At 41.5% G+C, this 20,254-nt stretch overlaps 1 protein-coding gene and 1 pseudogene across 1 annotated transcript in view; both read left to right on the forward strand.

The window, feature by feature from the left end:
- Window positions 1-20,254, forward strand: part of Ccr9 (C-C motif chemokine receptor 9) — a 95,241-nt gene that overhangs the window by 57,061 nt on the left and 17,926 nt on the right. The window lies entirely within an intron of this gene.
- Window positions 17,498-17,775, forward strand: LOC110302458 (annotated as a pseudogene).

Below are 20,254 nucleotides of genomic sequence, written 5' to 3' on the forward strand. Positions count from 1 at the left end.
TTTTGTTTTTTTTATGGATTGAATGACTTATTATTATTAAGATGTCAATACTAACAAAAACTACCTATAGATTTAACTTAAACCCTATCAGAATACACTGTCCTTTTTTTATATTCTTTCAAAATGTCATAGATGTATGCAATGGATCTTGATTACACTCAATCTTGACTCTTTCTCACCTACTTCACCTGGTTCTCCACCCCAATACATATCCCTTCTAGCTTCAAGTCTTTTTTTTTATAAACCACTAAGTCCTCACTGGTGTCCATGTGCACATAGCTGTTGGGAGGTTTACTGGGACATGGGCAATCTGCCAGTGGCTACCCTGTAAAGGAAAGCTACTCTGTATCCCAGAGAAGGTACTAATTGCCAATACCTACTCAGCTGATCTTAGGCCTCAGGAGCCTCTTCTGCCTCCATCTTGGAATCTTTTACTGGCATGATTTTATGCAGGCCTTGTGCAGATAACTACAGTTAGCATGTGTTCATATGTGCAACTATCATGTCAGGAACAGAAGACAAGTTTTGCTGCAATCATCTACTTCCTCTGACACTTAGCATCCTGTCTCCTCTTCTTCAGTGATCCCCGAGCTGTGGATGATGGGAGATTGATACAGAGGTCCCATCTATGGATGAGTGCTCACAGTCACTTACTCTGAGCACTTTAACCTGCTATATGAATCTCTTCATTAACTGCTACCCACAGCAGTAAAAAGCTTCTCTGACCAAGGTTGAGAGCAGTACAGATTTGGGTAGCTGGATACGATACACTTTCTTCCACCTCACACTTGAGAATTTGGATCAGTGTGTAGAAATTGGGATGCTAACAAGTTCTTCAATTGATTCTGAACCCAGTGATTCAAAGATGCCATCGTGAGTGAACACACTGAGGCACAAATGTTGATATAAAACCTCAGGTCTTGCCAGGTCTGGTATGTCCTGCTCATCAATCCTCCTGGTGGGGAAGATAAAGCAAAGAAAGCTCTCTAGAAGTAACTGCAATGGATGAAGTGGCTGCTGAAGAAAAGAGTAAGATTTTCAAATACAGCAATAGGAAAGACTGCTTTTCTTTTCTTTTATTGAAAATGGATTCTTTTCTCATAAAATATATCCTGATTATAGCTTCCCTCTCTTTATTCCTACTGATCCATGAGCAAGGAAGATCTTTACATCTTTTGATATCTTCTTCAATTTCTTTCTTCAAAGACTTGAAGTATTTTTTAAAATTGAATATTTTCTTTATTTACATTTCAAATGTTTTCCCTTTTCCAGGTCTCTCCTTTGGAAACTCCCTATCCCATCCCACCTCCCCCAGCCTCTATGAGAGTGTTCCCCCACCCACCCACCTACTCCTGCCTTTCCTCCCTAGCATTCCCCTACACTGGGGCATTGAACACTCTCAAGACCAAAGACTTCTCCTCCCACTGATGTCCAATAAGGCCATCCTCTGCCACATATGCAGCTGGAGCCATAGGTCCCTCCATGTGTACTCTTTGGTTGGTGATCCAGACCTTGGGGAGCTCCGGGGATCTGGTCAGTTGACACTGTTGCTCCTTCCATGGGGCTGCAAACCCCCTCAGCAATTTCAGTCCCTTCTCCAACTCCTCCATCAGGGACCTGGCACTGAGTCCAATAGTTGGCTGTGAGCATCCTCATCTGTATTTGTCAGGCTCTGGAAGAGCCTCTCAGGAGACAGCAATATTAGACTCTCATCAGCAAGCACTTCCAGGCATCCACAATAGCTTCTGGTTTTGGTGGCTGTATATGAGATGGAGTCCCAGGTGGGGCAGTCTCTGGATGGCCTTTCCTTCAGTTTCTGCTCCACACTTTGTCTCCATATTTTCTCCTGTGAGTATTTTGTTCACCCTTCTAAGAAGCACGGAAGCACTTTGGTATTCCTTCTTCTTGGGCTTCATATGGTCTGTGAATTAAATCTTGGATATTCCAAAATTTGGGCTAATATCCACCTGTCAGTGAGTACATACTGTGTGTGTTCTTTTGTGACTGAGTTACCTCCCTCAGGATGATATTTTCAAGTTCCATCCATTTGCCTGTGAATTTCATGAAGTCATTGTTTTTAATAGCTGAGTAGTACTCCATTGTGTAAATGTACCACATTTTCTGTATCCATTCCTCTGTTGAGGCACATATGGGTTGTTTCCAGCTTCTGGCTATTATAAATATGGCTGTTATGAACATAGAGGAGCATGTGCCTTTATTACATGTTGGAGCATCTTATGGGTATATGCCCAGGAGTGGTATAGCTGGGTCCTCAGGTAATACTATGTCCAATTTTCTGAGAACCCCCCAGACAGATTTCCAGAGTGGTTGTACCAGCTTGCAATCCCACCAGAAATGGAGGAGTGTTCTTTCTCCACATCCTTGGCAGCATCTGCCATCACCTGAGATTTTCATCTTAGCCATTCTGACTGGTTTGAGGTGGAAACTCAGGGTTGTTTTGATTAGCATTTCCCTGATGACTAAGGGTGTTGAACATTTTTTAAGGTGCTTCTCAGACATTTGAGTTTCTTCAGTTGAGAATTCTGTTTAGTTCTGTTCCCCATTTTTTAATAGGGTTATTTGGTTCTCTGAAGTCTAACTTCTTGAGTTCTTTGTATATATTGGATATTAGCCCTCTATTGGGTGTAGGATTGGTAAAGATCTTTTTCCAATTTGTTGGTTGCTCTTTTGTCCTATTGACAGTGTCCTTTGCCTTATAGAAGCTTTGCAATTTTATGAGGTGCCATTTGTTGATTCTTGATCTTGGACCATAAACCATTGGAGTTCTGCTCAGAAACTTTACCCCTGTGCCCATATCTTCAAGGCTTTTCCCCACTTTCTCCTCTATAAGTTTCAGCATCTCTGGATTTATGTGGGATTCCTTGATCTACTTAGACTTGAACTTTGTACAAAGAGATAAGAATGGAACAATTTGCATTCTTCTACATGCTAACCGACAGTTGAACCAGCACCATTTGTTGAAAATGCTGTCTCTTTTCCACTGGATGGTTTTAGCTCCCTTGTCAAAGATCAAGTGACCATAGGTGTGTGGGTTCATTTCTGGGTCTTCAGTTCTATTCCATTGATCTATCTGCCTGCCACTGTACTAATACCATGCAGTTTTTATCACTATTGCTCTGTAGTACAGCTTGAGGTAAAGAATGGTGGTTCCCCCAGAAGTTTTTTTTATTGTTAAGAATAGTTCTTTGCTATCCTGGGTCTTTTGTTATTCTGGGATATCCAGAGCTCATTGTGGTGGGAGAACTGGGTTCTGATGATGCCAAGTAGCCTTAGTTTCTGTTGCTTATGTTCTTGCCCTTGCCTTTCACCATCTGCTTTTCTCTTGTATTAGCTGGTCTTGCTGTCTCTGACTGTGGCTTGTCCCTCCTGCAAGCCTGTGTGTCAGTACTCCTGGGTTACCAGTTATCTCTGGGAAGAATTTAGGTATGGAGAGCTGTGGCACAGGATCAGTTCTGGGGTGCAGACAGAAACCAGAAGGATCCTGTCCCCAGCTGTTCCTTGGTTCCTGTGTCCTGATGGCTCTGGGCAGATCCCTCTTGGGCTAGGAATTTGAAAAGAAGTGGTGATCTTACCTGTGTTCACAGGTATGTTGGCACTCCTTGGAGACCAGCTCTTTCTAGGTGATATTTGGGTATGAAGAGTTGTGGCTTAGGGTCAATTCAGGGCACAGATGGAAACTGGTAGGATCCTATCCCAGGCTGCTCCTCAGTTCTTGTGTCCTGAGAGTTCTGAGCAGGTCCCTCTGAGCAGAAGTGGTGATCTTACCTGAGCTCAGAGGCTTGTCTGCATTCCTGGGAGACCAGCTCTTTTTCTCGGTGGTATTTGGGTATGGAGCACTGTGGCACAGGAGCAGTTCTGGGCCCTTTGGCTGTTGCACAAGGTCAGTTCCAGGCACAGACCAGGAACTATATTTCAAGGTAAATGAAAAGCCTCAGTGGACAAGAGCAAGCTTTGTTCTGCAGAATGCCAGCTCTAAAAGAAGGATAACTGATTTATAGCATCAGGTCCTTGTACCAGCTAATAGGAAATTTGACCCAGGAAAGGACTATAAATTGCTTGAAATCTGGACATACAATATGGTGCCAAAGCAACATAAACATGATGTGTAACCATCATCAGGCTGCGCTCATCCTAAGGCAGTAGTGGAGTGCTGCACTCTGTGCTGAGCATCACCTGAGATTCAATCTTGTCAAAGATGCTTAGTTGGGAGAAAATTAACCTATAGGTGAAATATCTAGGAAGTATAGGGAAGAGAAACATACTAAAGGACACCACCAGTCAACAAAGCAGGGGCCTCCATAGCCACTGACCCAGTGGCTGCAATAAAAACATATTTTTAGGAAAGACACTAGAGTCTAGACTAAGAGATGAGAGAGGGGGCCTGGGAATATAGTTCAGTATTAGAGAGTTTTCTTAGCATGTGCAAGACCCAGGGTTTAATCTCTACTGTTGAAAAAAATAAAATGGAAGGAAGGGAGGAAGGAAGGAAGGAAGGAAGGAAGGAAGGAAGGAAAGAAAGAAAGAAAGAAAGAAAGAAAGAAAGAAAGAAAGAAAGAAAGAAAGAANGAGGAAGGAAGGAAGGAAGGAAGGAAGGAAGGAAGGAAAGAAAGAAAGAAAGAAAGAAAGAAAGAAAGAAAGAAAGAAAGAAAGAAAGAAAGAAAAGATAAAGAACAGACAAAACAACCAGGTGTAATGGGTTGGGGCTTGGTTCCCAATTTGGACAAAAAAGCTAGAAAGGATGCCTTGAGAATTCGAATAATATGCTGGCTATTAGATGATGATTAAATATAATTTTTAAGTTTACATTTGAAAGTTGTTTTGCTAAATAATAAAGTTGTTTTTATAAATGCATTTAAAAGTGTTAGAGGGGAATAACACAATGTCTCTAGCTTACTTTTTTTGAAAACATCACATGGCTAGAAATTACATTTGAAATGGACTGTGACATCCAGGCCACCGTGGGGATGAGCTGTGCCTAGATGTTCAATCTACAACAGTTGTCAGGGACTAGCGGGCAATATGAATTTAAGTACTGAGCACAAAGTCCATGGTTTTTGAAGGTTGAAGTCTGAGACTAAGAGTGAAAAGAGGATGGCATAAAGTATTGAGTTCAAAATAACAAGAAAGGTGATATTGTAGGAAGATGAGTTAAGGGGACACAATGCATGTCTTCATTGCAATGTTGCCATCAGAACATAATTTCCATCTATTACCATGAGTGGCTTTCAGAAACAACTTTTGCACTTACTGCTACCTCAAGTCTTCATGGACTAGTGTAAATCTGTCACCACGAGAGACTGGTTAAACAAATCATATGTCTATGTGTAGTTCTTTGAGCTGCCGACAGTTAAAATTTGGGTTGAAGTTATCATCTGAGTTACTCTTCAGTAATGCAAAAATGCATTCATGACATGTTCAATGCAGGACATCCAACTCTGTCGGAACACAGCCCTCTCCTATGTAAGGCAGGTAATTCAGCCTTGTGACATGCTGAAGGGTAAAGAAGTGTCATTTAATGTCTCCAAGGAGCACTGTTAATTTTTTTAAAATGAAAAAAAAAAAAAAGAATTCAAAGAGATAGAAAAAGCCGTTGCGTTGACTGAGTGGGGTGATATTGCTGTCTCTTTAACATAAGACAGTGGGTTCTCTCACCACATTGGCACATGTGGTGAATTTACTGACACAATAAGGACTCTTCAGTTTACTCATCTTCAAAGCTGAGAGGTGAAGAGTTGAAGCCCTTTTGCCCTTTTCAGAATGACTAATCCTCTGAGAGCTTCTTCCTTACCAAGTGAGGGACTTACAGTTGGCCTGAAAAGGTGACTTTGTTCTCACTGGTGGGACTTGCAGAAAGAAGCCCAGACCTCGGGCAAGGTGTCTGGCTGTTCCCTGTGGCTCACTCAGCAGAGGCTGGCTAGGCCTGTAGTGCTCCAGAAAGACAGCCGTGGCTTCTCACAGGCTACCAGGAGGAAAAGGAGCTTTCCAGATAGTCCTGTCAGCTGAAAATTCTGAAAAGACTGGTTTCTCAAGGTGGGAAAGCGACCCAGAGTATGTTAAGAAATATCTCTTCAGAGATGGGGAAACCGAGCAAGTGCCTGCTGAGTAAGCATGAAGCCCCAAGTCCAGATACCTAGCACTCATGCAAAAGCCAAGAGTGGGCAGCACTGGTGGGGAGAGGAAATTGGGAAGAGAACGAGAGAAAAGAAGATCACTGGGGCTTCCTGGTCATGTAGTTCAGATGAGAGAGAGAGATAGATAGATAGATAGATAGAGAGAGAGAGAGAGAGAGAGAGAGAAAAGACCCAGCAATTTCCATAAACTCCAGGGTCAACGGGAAACACCAGTCTAAAAGGAATAAGATGACACCCAACATCCTTTGGTCTCTGAATGCACACGCATGTATATAGAACACCCACCCCAAAACTCCACCTTTCCCTTTTGAGTACTGAAGTGGGAATCTCAGGAGCAATTCAGACATTGAGGGAAAACTAGATGCCCTGAACAGGAAAGATCTCTAAGTTTCATTGTCTAGTGAGTAAAGCCAACATTAGAGCCACAGAGCTCATGGGATTCTGTTCACATACATACATACATACATACATACATACATACATACATACATGCATATATGCATACATACATACATACATACATGTGACCTTAACATATAAAGTAAAGGGGGACACACACCAAACTCTAAAGAATATGAGGAACTAGAAGGAAGATGGACTACTCAAAAGGACTTAACATTTTTCTTATTTGCATATTTCTGTATTTGGGGATTCTTTTATGTATTCATTTAGTCCCTATGAAAAATTTTAACAACAGAAAGAAATCCATCCCCTCTTGGTAGACAGTCATCTGAAAACAGCAGTTTTTCAAAAAGTTAAAAAAGTCACTATAGGTCCCAATTTCTCCACTACTAAGTTTTTATCTGGGAAAGAAGCTCATGTCCACACAAAGACCTGAACTGAATGTCAGATATATATCCAGATCTGTCCCCAAAAACCAAAACATAAACAATAAGATAAATAAATAAACAAAAAGAAGTTAGAATAGAAATTGAACTGTGATTGATAGAATCAAATCAATGGTTGAATGGACACGGAAGTTAGGAGGGGTTGAAGGGCCTGAAAGAGTGATATATATTTAAAATTTGAAATAATATGAGAACCAATAAAAAATTTAAAAAACCCTATTCCCTTGAAAAGGCAGATGCTAACAATCCCTCTAAAATACTCTTATTCAAGATTTTTCTTCATCTGGGAACCTGCTGCATCAATTTGTCTATCAGCTGTACTTGAAAAATTATACAGATGGGTTGAAATGTAAATGATAAGATTTGAAGGTTAGTGTTGTTCTTACCGCTTTAGAAAACATAGCCTGAGATAAATGTCAATCCTGTGAGTGAATGGACTTCACACAGTGCCCTGAAGAGCTGTGGTGATGAAGGCTGGGGAGGGAGGGACAGTTTTTTTCTCAAGTGGATTTCCCCCAGCTTTCTGCTGAAGTTCAGGGCTGCACAAGTGAAACTTGCTGGAAACCACTATTCTTACAGCGTGGTGGTGGCAAACCATAAATCTTTATGGCTCCCTGAGAAGTTCTGACAGCCTTAGAAAACATCTGAATTAACAGCCAACTTCAGATTCTCACACTTACCAGAAATGTGTGATGAGCTAGACAGACAGACAGACACATAAACAGAGAGAAAGAGAGAGAGGTGAGAGAAAGACAGACAGACCAAGACACACAGAGAGGTGGATAGGGAGAAAAACTGTTGTTTATTACCAGGGAGAAAGATGAATATGAATATATAACTATATGCATAGACTCAGAAAAATTTTAAGTACAGCTTAAAAGGTAAAATTTTCTTTTATAGATAAACAAAGGGGCAACTTGCCCAAACTCCTATTTAGTTAGTGCTGAGAAGGATATACCTGCTTTTCTCTGAATCCACAGTACATAATCTAATCTATACAACATAAATAATAACAACAGAGAACATTTCCCTGTGTATTTCAGGATAGCCAGGTGTTGATCTCAGTCTCATGAAGTCCTTATAACCTTTTTCTGCCTAAGAGGGCTACTTTGAGGTAGGCCTCATTCCAATATCTCCAGCCGTCTTGCTGCTCAGCACGGTTCTAGTCCAACATCATGGGAGTTGCCTGTATACTTATTGGAAAGGGAGAGTCAGGCTATGTCAACACTGGTCAACTCAGAATTTGAGTTTTGTTTGATCAGAACCAAATACACAGGAGGCCAGGGCAAAGAGACACAGCCACTGAGAAGAGGCAGAGGGCTCAGGCTAGCAGGTCTTACGTGACACTGGCCAAAGAACTAAAGAAAGTGTGTGGAAAGAGGAATGTTCAGGAAGTGGGGACTGGGCAGAGAGGCCACTGCTGGTGGGCAATGTTGGCACTACTTAGGATGGAGGATGCTGGCCAAACAGTCCTGTGGTGTGAGGGTACACAGGCCTTCACCTACTTTCACAGCCGATTTGTCCTGGGAAGCTTTCTCTCAATTATGTGACATACACACTGTCATGTATCTGTCTTGTTGGGATTTCTTGACCACTTTTGAGAATAAGATATGGAAGAATCTATGTCTGCCATGCTAAGTCTGACATGCCTCTTGGTCCCTGTTTTTTCTACTTTTGTGTTCGGTCAATGTCTCAATGAATAATTGGTTGTATGCTATGCTGGGCTGCCAAGTTCTGTCCTCCCCTGCCTAGGGTATGACGCAGCCCCTCTTGACATTCAATACAAATGCAACTGGTTTTGAGCCTGCAATTGCCATATCTTTGATAAACATTCTTTTTGGGGATGGTGCCTGAAAGCAATGTGGGTAAAGTCTGGGGATAGTTTGGCAGAGAATTTAAGTTCTTTTATGTTGTTGTTGTTTTGTTTTGTTTTTCGAGACAGGGTTTCTCTGTGTAGCCTTGGCTGTCCTGGAACTCACTTTGTAGACCAGGCTGGCCTTGGGCTCAGAAATCTGCCTGCCTCTGCCTCCCAAGTGCTGGGATTAAAGGTGTGTGCCACCACGGCCGGCTGGAATGTAAATTCTATCACTTGGGAGTCACAAAGTCTCCATCTTATTGAGAAAAAAAAAGGTTAGGCCAGAGAAAAGAGATCACTCTGAGGTCTGGGAGAGCTTGGGGTGGCATTTATGTTATCAAATAACCAGTGGCTAAAGCCATTTCTTCCAGGGTTGTCATTTGTTTCTTCCAAGCTCGTTGAGAGTCTGGCTATGCCAACAATTCTCCAACACTCCTAGACATAGCTTTGTGCTTTCCTCCAAATCTCCCTATCTTTGCATTAAGCAGCAGTGAGGTGCATGATTTAGGATGCTGTAACAAACATATCTCTTGAGATGGCTTCAGTGGACCAGCCCCACTGATCACTAGCATCTGTTCTGAAGCTCAGCCTGGCAGTAGTGACAAGATGGCATGTGACTAGGATACTCACAAGGCCAGGCGGAAACTGTGTGGTTTGGGGTCAGGAAGCCAAGTGCCTGTTGTCAGGTGCAACCCACAGTCCAGGCCCCACCATCAAGTCAGGTGTCTCTGGGTTTCATCGGCTCTAAAATTATGAGTTGACAGCCGGCTGGCACGGAAGTTTGGAAACTAAGCTATCAGCAGATCATCCAGGCTTGAATGTGGTTTAGACATCCTGAAAGGTAGCAGGTGGAAATCACATCACCAGGATGAGTTACAGTCTCTGAGTCATGTGTGTGTGTGTGGGGGGGTGGGGGGTGCAAAGAACTGATCTTTGTTCTTAATAATCTGATAAATAAAGACAGATTAACAAACAAGATGGTTTTTATAACAACTTCCTAAGAACAAAGTCTACTTAATATTTAAAACAAATTCAAGATTTTGTGTTGTTGCCCAGCAGATAGAGAACTGATTAGACTCTTTAAATGCTTATTGTGTTGAACATCCTATACTGCACACACAGTTTTGCAGTTTGTTTCTCAGAACTCTTTCATAGTAAAATATCGGCCACTGCAAAGCCAAACTCTTCCTTAACTGCCTTTCACCACCACCGTGACTTTTCCTGGAGGTAAGCATTGTAGACATTTGGTTTGAAGCCTTCTCAAAGCCTTTCGTATACCATTATAAACAAACTATTATGGTAGTTTGTATTAGTGTGAACTTGGCAAGCTCTAGAATCACCTGGGAGATGGTCCTCTGAACACACCTGTGTGCTGGAGATGTTAACTGATGTAGGAAGACCAATCTAAGTAGTGTGTAGCACCATTTCCTGAGCAGGGAATCCTCGATTGTATAAATGTGGAAATTGTCCTGATCATTAGCATACTATGCATTCATTCATTGCTGTCTTCTATGCATAATGAATTTGATGTGACCAGATGTTTCACGTTCCTGCCACCATTTTTTACCATGATGGACTTCACCTTGAACTGTGAGCCAGAAAAAAAATACTTTCTTTTTAAAGTGACTCTTGTCAGGGTACAGCAGTAGGAAAAAAAAAACCTCCAACACATATATTCCCAGACAGGTTGACTTTGCAATTGACAATGCTAGCTCATTAAGCATATGGTATGCAAGTTGTTTTGATTATTCAGAGCCATAGGGATCTTTCCATATTTGTATAAGTTGACCTTCATCATCTTGTTTACTGCTGCATGGCATTTCCACAGGATGAATGCACTATGCTGTATGTAACCCTCTCCTGGTGATATTCCATCATCAGTAACATGGGCAAGGTTGTTGTCATCCACGTGAAGCTAGTAAAATTCTGTGAGCCAACGGTTAACAACTTTACATCTTAACAGATGTTGTCATAGTCCTTCCCAATGTGGCAGGACGAATTTTCACATTCTCAGGAATAGGTGAGAGTACTTGATTTCTCACCCCCAATATTTGCTACTAAGCTCAAAACAAGTGCATATTACAAAGATGAAATATTAACCTTGTTGAACATGCATGTCTACTTTCATGATTACTACTTGTATTGCGTGTGTGATGAGTGTCTGCATGTTCACATATGTGGGTGCAGGTGTGTACCCACGTGTGTGAGTGTGGATGTGGAAGCTTAAAATTGACATGAATGTCTTGGCTACTTTTCACCTTATATATTGAGGCAGGATCCCTTATTTGAACCCAGAACTTATTGATTCAGCTAACCAGCTTACCAGATTACCCTTGGGATCTCCTGTCTCCAATTCCTGAGTCCTGAGATTATAGAAGAGCCAACACACCTCTGCCATTCACATGGTGCTGGGGATTTTATCTCAGGTCCTCACACTTACATATAAAGAGGGTTACTCACTAAGCCATCTGCCCAGCCCCACAATTATTAACCTTCAGATATTTTTCTTTTCCTGCTCAGAAACTGTTCATACTTTTGCACATTTTAAAATTTGGATATTCTTCTATTTTTTTCTTGGTGGGAACTGAGTTTCTTTTTTAATAGAAATTGTGAAAAGCAGGCAGAAACCTACTGAACTAGAAAAGTCACAAAAACATTGTTCACGTAGGAGAAAAGAAAATCTGTGGTGCATGTTTGTGCGTGTTTTGTTTTGTTTCCATAGCGTGACTTTAACACCCACACATCCTTAGCAAGTGGAATGAAGCCCCCAAGACTGCAAAGGCAAAGATGAAAGAAAAGCCAGTAAGCCTACCACATGCTTAATTACCATTGGGGCAGGTTCCTGCCTCTGAACCCCACCTTCATGTCTTGCACAAAGCTTTATTCTATTCTGAGGGGGGCTCTCCTATAGGAATATGGAGTTTGGAATTTAGGCTAGTGTTTGTCTGTTGCCTGTTTAAGGAAATGACGTAAGCTCTTGGCCCCCGCCTGAAGTTATCTGAGGGGCTCATCATGCTCTGGTACAGAGCAAAAAAGCAGCCAGGTGGTAGCGGGGGGCCCAGGGCCAGGGTGAACCACACTCAACCACAGCTCAGCTTATCTCAACATCACATCTCTCAGGGAGAAGATGAGGGCTGGGGGTTTGAGAGAATTGTAGCATGGTGCTGAGGGCCAAGGAGAAAGGATAACCATGACAGGGGAGCCATTATTTTAGTGATAATTCTGTTACATGTCGACTTGTCAACAGGGCTCTGGAGCCAATAGGGATATATGGTAGATAAAAAGATCTACGTGTGACATAGCTGCTTTAAAAATTCTGTTTTTTTTTTTTTTTTTTTTAATTTCAGACTGGCCTAAGCAGTCTCCCGCTAGTCTAGGAAATGGATGTGACTTAGGTGATGTCTGCACCTGCATGGAAGCAGCTATCAGGCTGAGCCTATCACTGAGGAGCCCCAGGTGAGATCTGTAACATATCCACTTAGTGATAATGTAAGGGCATCACTTTCCTGCAGGGTCTGTGAAAGCCTGGGTCATCAGTGTCTGCTTGGGAATGACTGAAGCATCACAGTTCTGGCAGTCTCTAGGTGACACTTCTTTGGTTGCTGTTGACCCAGGAAACAATGTTTGAGAACTGTCAAGTAGTAACTTGCCTGAGAAACCTTTAATTCGAGAGCAAAAAGATGGTTGGAGCTCGAGAAGGCAGCTGTGCCCGTGGTCTCAGCTCTCCTGCTGTTGAGAGGAGGGAAACAGACTCAGATCAAACTCTTCAACAGCTACATTTGCAGATGAGATGAGGAGCAGTGTTTGTAGTAAAGCTGGGTGTCCTTGAAACGGCACCCTACCCTAAGCTAAGGGCCTGTTCTCTTCTCCCCTACCCTAAGCTAAGTAAGGGCCCATTCAGGAGAAGCAGATACAGTGAAGCAACTGTGGGACACACTTTATATTTCTTACATCAGAAGGCTTTTGGTCATTTTTAGACATTCTTGAGATAAAATCAATCTATTTTCTAGACTTATCTTGAACTCCAGGATTCAGGAGACTCTTCTAGCACAACCTCCCAAGAACATGGTACTACAGATAGGAACGTCCAAGCCTGGCTTGATTTTGTTACTCCTTGAGAAAACAAGAGTGAGGATCTAATTCTTACGTAGCCTCATTTCCTGTCTTTACAATGTAGTTTTTGTATTTTTATCAGTACCAATGCATAGTTTATAGTGACACTAAAGTTGTTTACTGCAGAGTCATGTAACAGGTAGTTATGAAAATTCATTACTTAAACAGCCCTTTGTTTTTCCTAGCATTTCTAATTGTTTTTCTTTTCTTTCTGCAATATTTTATTCCCCAAAGTACCATTTCTGAGACTAGAAAGATGACTCAGCCCTTAAGAGCACTGCCTGCTCTTCCAGAGCATCAGGGTTCAGTTTCTATCACCCAATGGCAGCTCACAGCCATGTGTAACTCCAGTTCCAAGGAATCTGATGTTCTTCCGGTCTTCGTAGGCACCAGGCACTCACATGGTGTATACATGCAGACAAAACACTTATACACATAAAATAAAATCTTATTTTTAAAGCTTTTTAAAAAATATCATTTCTCCCAGTCCCTGTAATACACATCTATGAAATCCTCTTTCCTTTGTAAGGATTTCTACCTCTGTTCCTGTTACATTTTCCCCCTAAATTTACTCAATCAATCAAAAACAAACAAGCAAACAAAAAAGTTCTTCCTTCTCTTTCTATTTTAAAGTTTTTAAAACTTTTTTAAACTCCTTCTCTTTTTTAAAGTTTTATTTATTTATTTTGGGCATGCAGGAGTTTTTTGCTGTAAGAACTGGATCTTTTATTATAACTTTATCCTGCCCTTTCATACCATGTTTCCTTCTCATACTTAATTCTGAGCATAAGTGTCACCTCCGCAGAAAGGCTGTCCCTGTTCTCCATCCGAAGCAGCTCTGTCCCACTTTCTGCCCACCACCCACACACCTTCTGTCATATTATCCAGTGCCATTATGTCACATCACACATTAAGGTCATTGACTCCAATTAGTAGTCTCCTTATTGTTGGAACATAACTTGAACAAGATCTGCCAGACCCTGACTAAGACACTATATTGAAACTCCAATGCAATACCTATCAGTGCCATTGACAAGCATAGTCACCTCAAATAACTCACCTCCTGATATCCAGGATAAGGTAGTTTCTAAAGATAAAATGGCCTTGTCTGACAAACTACTCCAGGAGGGAAAAACTACAGACTTGTATGTAGCCACAGCAGTTACATTCCCCAAACCTTTATAAACCCCAAGAGTCTCCTTCTCCTTTAGCAGATACCCCCAAACCCAGCTGTGTCAGTCTGCCTCTCACTGTTTAAAATTAACAGTCCCTTCTGATGAAGTCATACTGGACTTTCTGCTTCCTGTCTCTTTAAGCTGCCTCAGAAATCATCTAACACTGTTTACCTTATAATTTTCCTCTTGAGAGGTAGTCATTTCTCTCTACCTTGAATCTGGAGTAATCTCATGACTTCCACTGACCCATACCATCTGACAACAGTGATGCTGTGCCAGCTCAGAGCTCAGATATTGATTTTCTTTGTATAGTTCTACCCTCTGTATAACCTGAGTATCACTGTGTATACAAGCACAGGTTAGCAAGCTGACGGGAGACAGGTTGAATCAGAGTGAAGTCTTAAACAGTTACCACTAGTAAGCTTTGTAGCTGACCATAAACACCTGGGATAGCAAGACCAAAGGAGTCATCCAGTTGAGCCCAGCTTAGGGATCACTTACAGGATTGTAAGTAAAATAAATGATTGTTTTATCTTAAGAGGTTGTTTTGTTTTTGTAGTAGTTTGTTATGCAGCAAGGACTGATACAACTGCTTCCTTATCAGCATAATCAGAGCCCTTATCAGTATGTTATATTGCTTATTTTCCCTTTTTCCCATCATCTCTTTAAATGTGAACTTTACTAGGATCTGCTCTTCTCTGGTTTGTTCCTATGTTCTGAGAATTTAGAATAGTCGGGGCATAGTAACTTCTCAGTCAGTGTTGGGTAAATGAATGAGTGAATAAACACACTTATAAATGCCAATGTATTGCTGTGTTGGAAAGCAATGGTCTCTGACACCAAGGTGACAAAAGAGGAGTAGGGCTTTGAATTAGGTCTAGATTCTAACCTTCCACCACTTACTAGCTGTGGCTAGAGTCTTCACTTCTTCAAGTGTCACTCTCATTATCTTAAGGTGTGAGGACAAGGATGATATTGGCCTTCCAGGACTGTAGAAATTACATACTCGGGTAGATTATTTAATAAGTTGTGAGATACAGCACTAATGTTGCTTGCTGTTTCTGTTTGATCTAGAGAAGAGAGCTTTATATTCTTCTTCTCTTTGGGTCAGTGGATGAAGAAACACCCTAACATAACCATCTAAATTTGTGGAACAGTTTTCTTGAAGGGTGTGAATTACAAGTAGGAAGGAAAAGGGAAAAGAATGGGACTTCTAAAATGAGTCACACTTATATTTGAATCCAAGTTGCCACTCTTACGTGAATTAAGGAAACTCCATGGGCTGCTCAAAGGCTCCTGATCTCAATCCTGCCAGAGAACTCAGTAGGAAGTCTGCTTCATGTTTTTCTGGTTACTCTAAATGTGGTTAATATGAAAACCGGGCTATTTCTAACCCCACAAACAAGATTAATTTCATGATAAGGTCTTTCTTTCTTAAAGTATAGTTTATTTTTTGTATAATTTTTTGACTAACAATAGTTGTAGGCATTTGTGTAGTGGGATGTGATGCTTAAATATAGGAATGCATCATATACACGCAAAGATTAAATCTAACTAGTAAATACCTTACCCATTCTGATTATGTGTGTGCTGAGAACGGTTAAAATATACTCAGGAATTTTGAAATGTAGAAACATTGGTACCAGCTAAGGTCCCCATGCAGTGTGATAACTGAAAGGCTGAGGTCTGAGATCCCAATGTGTCACCTGCTAGGAAGATGCTTTTTGGTACTGTGGGCTTAGCAACCGTGAGACTGAGAGAGAATGTTCTAGAAGAGGCCTCAGCCTGCAGTCCCCACCAAGAAGCTCCACTTTGGTTTTCTTTGCAGGACTGGAGATCTTTATGTGGTTGCTTTGATGTGGCCTTTTTGAGGCCGAGGACATTTTGACACACTGTTTTGATGCTGTGGAAATTTTCTGACTTTAAAAAAAAAAAAAGACTAGCCCATTGAACTTTTAACTTTTGAGCAAATGGTCACACGCCACAAGGTTGGGTAGAGCTACAAAGGTTAGTGTAGAGGGCATGAGGTCCATGTGCTCATAGAGAGACACTAGGGAAACCAGGAATGCTCGACACAGATGCTTGTCACTTCAGGGGAAGGAGATGTTTACTTGTTTTCCACCAGGAAAGCTGGGGATGGATGTAATTTATAGCCTGGTGGTCTTTGTGATAGGTAGGGTCAGGCCTCACCTACCTAGACCTCGAGCATTGCTTCTCAGCCAATACAATCCATTCCTGTGGGAGGTGCCACTTGTACTTTATAAAAGCCTGGGTGATCTCTGTGTTATCTTAGGTAGGAACAGACCAGTTTGACACCCACAGGCTATTAGTTTTACCACTGTTATTCTTTCTAGACCCTTACCTTGAGCATTGTTTCTGAGTCAATAGAACCCACCTTATGGAAGATGCCATATGTACTTTCTAAAGAGTTTCAATATCAACATGTCTATGGGTAACATAAACTGTTCATGGTCAGACTCTAAAAGTTTGACCCGACACCAGCTAATTTAGTCACATTGAACCAGATTTCCTTCTTGCCTTACACAGATTGTTTCTGTGCCAGTACTGATGTTTGCAGAAATCCCTACAGGTTGGCACCATGGAAAAAAGGTTGAGGCTGTGGGATAGATAAGGGATGTCTAGTTTTTATTTATAGAATGTAAACAAGTATATAATTGTGCTATTTTTCATTTTTAAAAGCTCCTGAGTATTAAAAGCCTGGTAAATAATTTTAAGGTAAATTTTAAGTAATAAAGACAGTATGATGTTAGCAAAAGGACAGAAAATGTAAATCCAGGGAACAGAAACAGAGAGCCCTGTGTTAGATCTACAGAAATAGAGCCCCCTGGTCTCTGACAAAGGATTAGAGGCAGTACCAGAGAAAATATGGCCTTTTGGCACTTGGTACTAATTAATTAAATATCCATACCCACGGTGAGTTCAGAAATGGAAATTGGACCTTTCTCAAAAGTTAAAATAGATCATAAATACACATGTAAAATGCAAAACCACAAAAGTCATTTGACAGCACAGAAGAAAAGCCCGTGGCCTTGTGATTGAGACAACTCTGTAGATAGAACACCAAAGGAACTGTGCGAGAGAGAAATCACTGAGAAATTGGATCTCATTAAAATAAAAATAAAGCTGGACAGTGGTGGCGCACACCTTTAATCCCAGCACTTGAGAGGCAGAGGCAGGATGATCACTATGAGTTCGAGGCCATCCTGGTCTACACAGAGAAACCCTGTACTGAAAAACCAACCAATCAACCAACCAACCAAACAAACAAACAAATAAAAAACCTGGGCATCACTGGGAACCTGAGCAGTTTCATGGACCTCCCAAAGTTTGACAATGGCCCCAAACAAATTAAAATGGCAGAAGTCCAGGAATGTATTTCACATAGTCAGCCAAAAATCCTTCAAGGTTAAAAAAACAAGGTAAAACTACTAATATTAAGAAGATAAACAATATGAAGGTTCAAAAGTTAACAGAGTGAACAGGGCTTTTGTAAATATACAGAAGGAACTTGCAAACTTTTCAAAAGCCTTCCTTTTAAATCTATGCAGAAAGAGCGGCAGCACCATGCAAACAAACCAGTTAATATTGACAAAGCAGCAGGGCAGTGTTGAGGGAGAAAACTGTGTCAGGGAAAGACATGCCAGGATTTTCTGAAACTTTGGAAAATCTTGTCTATGAACTAAAAATTATAAATAAAATAATTTACCACACCAGATCTCACTGCACAATTAGCTTCCTCATTGTGAATGTTCCCAGCTTCCCTTGCAGCAATGCAAGCCCCTGAATACACCCATGCCTCCTCAGAGGTTCAGTGAAGGGACAGCTGCAGCCTAGGCTGCCAGTGGCATCCATGCCTTTGGGTAGCCACAAAGATCTATAATTCACCTACTTGCTTCTAGTATCTGTGGTGAAACCTGGGGGTTGTGTTTTTAATTTTCTGTTGCTTCAGACACAGCTGCCAGTGATCTACTGAAAGTGGAACAAACTCAGTACTGGGTGTGGTGGCCCATACCAGTAATCCCTGGGGAGGTGGAGGAAGAACAGTGAGTTTAAAACCATCTTTTGCTATATGGTAAGAGCTTCAAAAATTGGAAGAAGGAAGGAAATAAGGAAGAAAGGAAGGAAAGAAAGGGAAAACAAGAGAAGAAATATGATGATATCTGTTACACAAATCCCTCTTTGCCTTCTGCCTTTTTGAATAAAATTATATCCCAAGGTAGCTGACCTCATACCCTGAAGTAGTCAGCTCTTCCTGTTTCTCTGGCTCTTTCCCCTCTCTGTACCCCATATTGGTCTTTCTCATTTGCGATTTGCCAAGTTTCTCCCTCTGTTGGGAGCAGTTATTTCATTTTTCACATTAGTCAGAATTTCATGTAATTGAGGTCTTAAAAACGTCACCTCTTTAGAACTGGCTTAAATTTAAACGTGCTTGTGACCACTTAGGTAGATCATATAGGTCTAGCGGACACTAATGTGCCCACCTTAGCAACAGTCTCAATAAGCTTAGGGTGCCAACAACTCTCTGGAACAGAGAAACTGAAGAGAGCTCTTTTCCCCCCACTAGTCTCACAGCTCACCTGCTTCAAACACAAACCTGCAGTATACTAGGCTAGCACTCTTCCCCCTTATCAATATCCAGTGTTCTGTGGTGGTAGTAAGATTCAGTCAGTTGAACTCTTAACCTTTCTCACCCCCAGGGCTTCCAACACCTCAGTTAGGCCACATCCAATGCTGAGAACACCACTGTCTGCTAACCAACTTCCCTTCATGCCCATGTCCCTTCTACTAAAGGTACTAAAGGTTGCAACCTCTCAGCAATCTTGCTGTCTCTGATGAAGCACTTGCCACCCTCTGTGTCACTTAGCCACATGTTTCCAGTCCCTACAGGTTACAGATCCCACTGTTGATGTGCACGTGCACGTGCACATGTGGTTATTGCCTCTGTCTCTGGCCATTACCTCCAGCCTGGCTTCCCAACCAGAGGCTAGGCAGAACGGCTAACCCACTTGTTCTCAATTTTTTTCCTGCTAATCAAATGGCATGAGGAATTTGAAGAGTCTGGGCATTCTAGGAATGCTAGCTACTAGTGAAAGTCAGCCCCAGCTCTGACCTTTCCGGGGAAAGAGAGGCTCTCTTCAGTTTCTCTGTCCCAGAGAGAAAAGCCCTGGTTAGTTGGCACCTTAACCCTATTGAGGCTGTTGCTAAGGTGGGCACATTAGTGTTTACAAACATATCAGCTAGACCTATATGATCTACCTAAGTGGTCACAAGCATGTTTAAATTTAAACCAACTGCAATCATATATATATATATATATATATATATATATATATATATATANATATATATATATATATATATATATATATATATATATATATACACATACACACACACACACACACACGCACACACATATCTATCTATCTATCTAAAATTTTTATTTATTTATATTTGTTTTTTCCAGACAGAGTTTCTCTGTATAGCCCTGTCAGTTCTGGAACTCTGGAACTCTGTAGGTCAGGCTGACCTTCAACTCAGAGATCTGTCTGCCTCTGCCTCCTGAGTGCTGCGATTAAAGGCTTGCACTACCACACTTGGCTTAATTTTTTTTTAAAGACCAGTTTCTCAGTCCCAATAACTTCAGAGTTATTTCTTGCAACTCTATGTGGTTGCACACTGGACAGTGTGGCTTAGGGATGTGTCTACTGATGCTGAGGCATTCATAACTCTCCTCTCAATTCCTAGGACTTGCACTTGACTCCTTTTGTTTTCCCTAATATATACAGAAAATGCTTAAATTCCTGGCATGTAATTCTGGGCCACAACCATAGCCAAAGTTCTGCCTGATCTCTGTCCACTATGACCTGTAGGGACTGACGGGTCCTTTCACACTCCTTAGGAGTTTGAACTTGGGACTCTCTCTGCTACACTGAGCAGAGCTTTGCCACCGAACTGCTCTTTGCTGAATCAGTATACCTTCTTCTTTCAGGTCAGCTTAATCAGTGGAAAGGAGACAGACAACAATGTCCTTCCGAAGACCCCTATGTGCTTCTGTGGTATGACTTTCCTAATATGTGTAAATATTAA

The sequence above is a fragment of the Mus caroli genome, chromosome 9 (genome assembly GCF_900094665.2).
Source record: "Mus caroli chromosome 9, CAROLI_EIJ_v1.1, whole genome shotgun sequence".
In the NCBI taxonomy this organism is placed as follows: domain Eukaryota; kingdom Metazoa; phylum Chordata; class Mammalia; order Rodentia; family Muridae; genus Mus; species Mus caroli.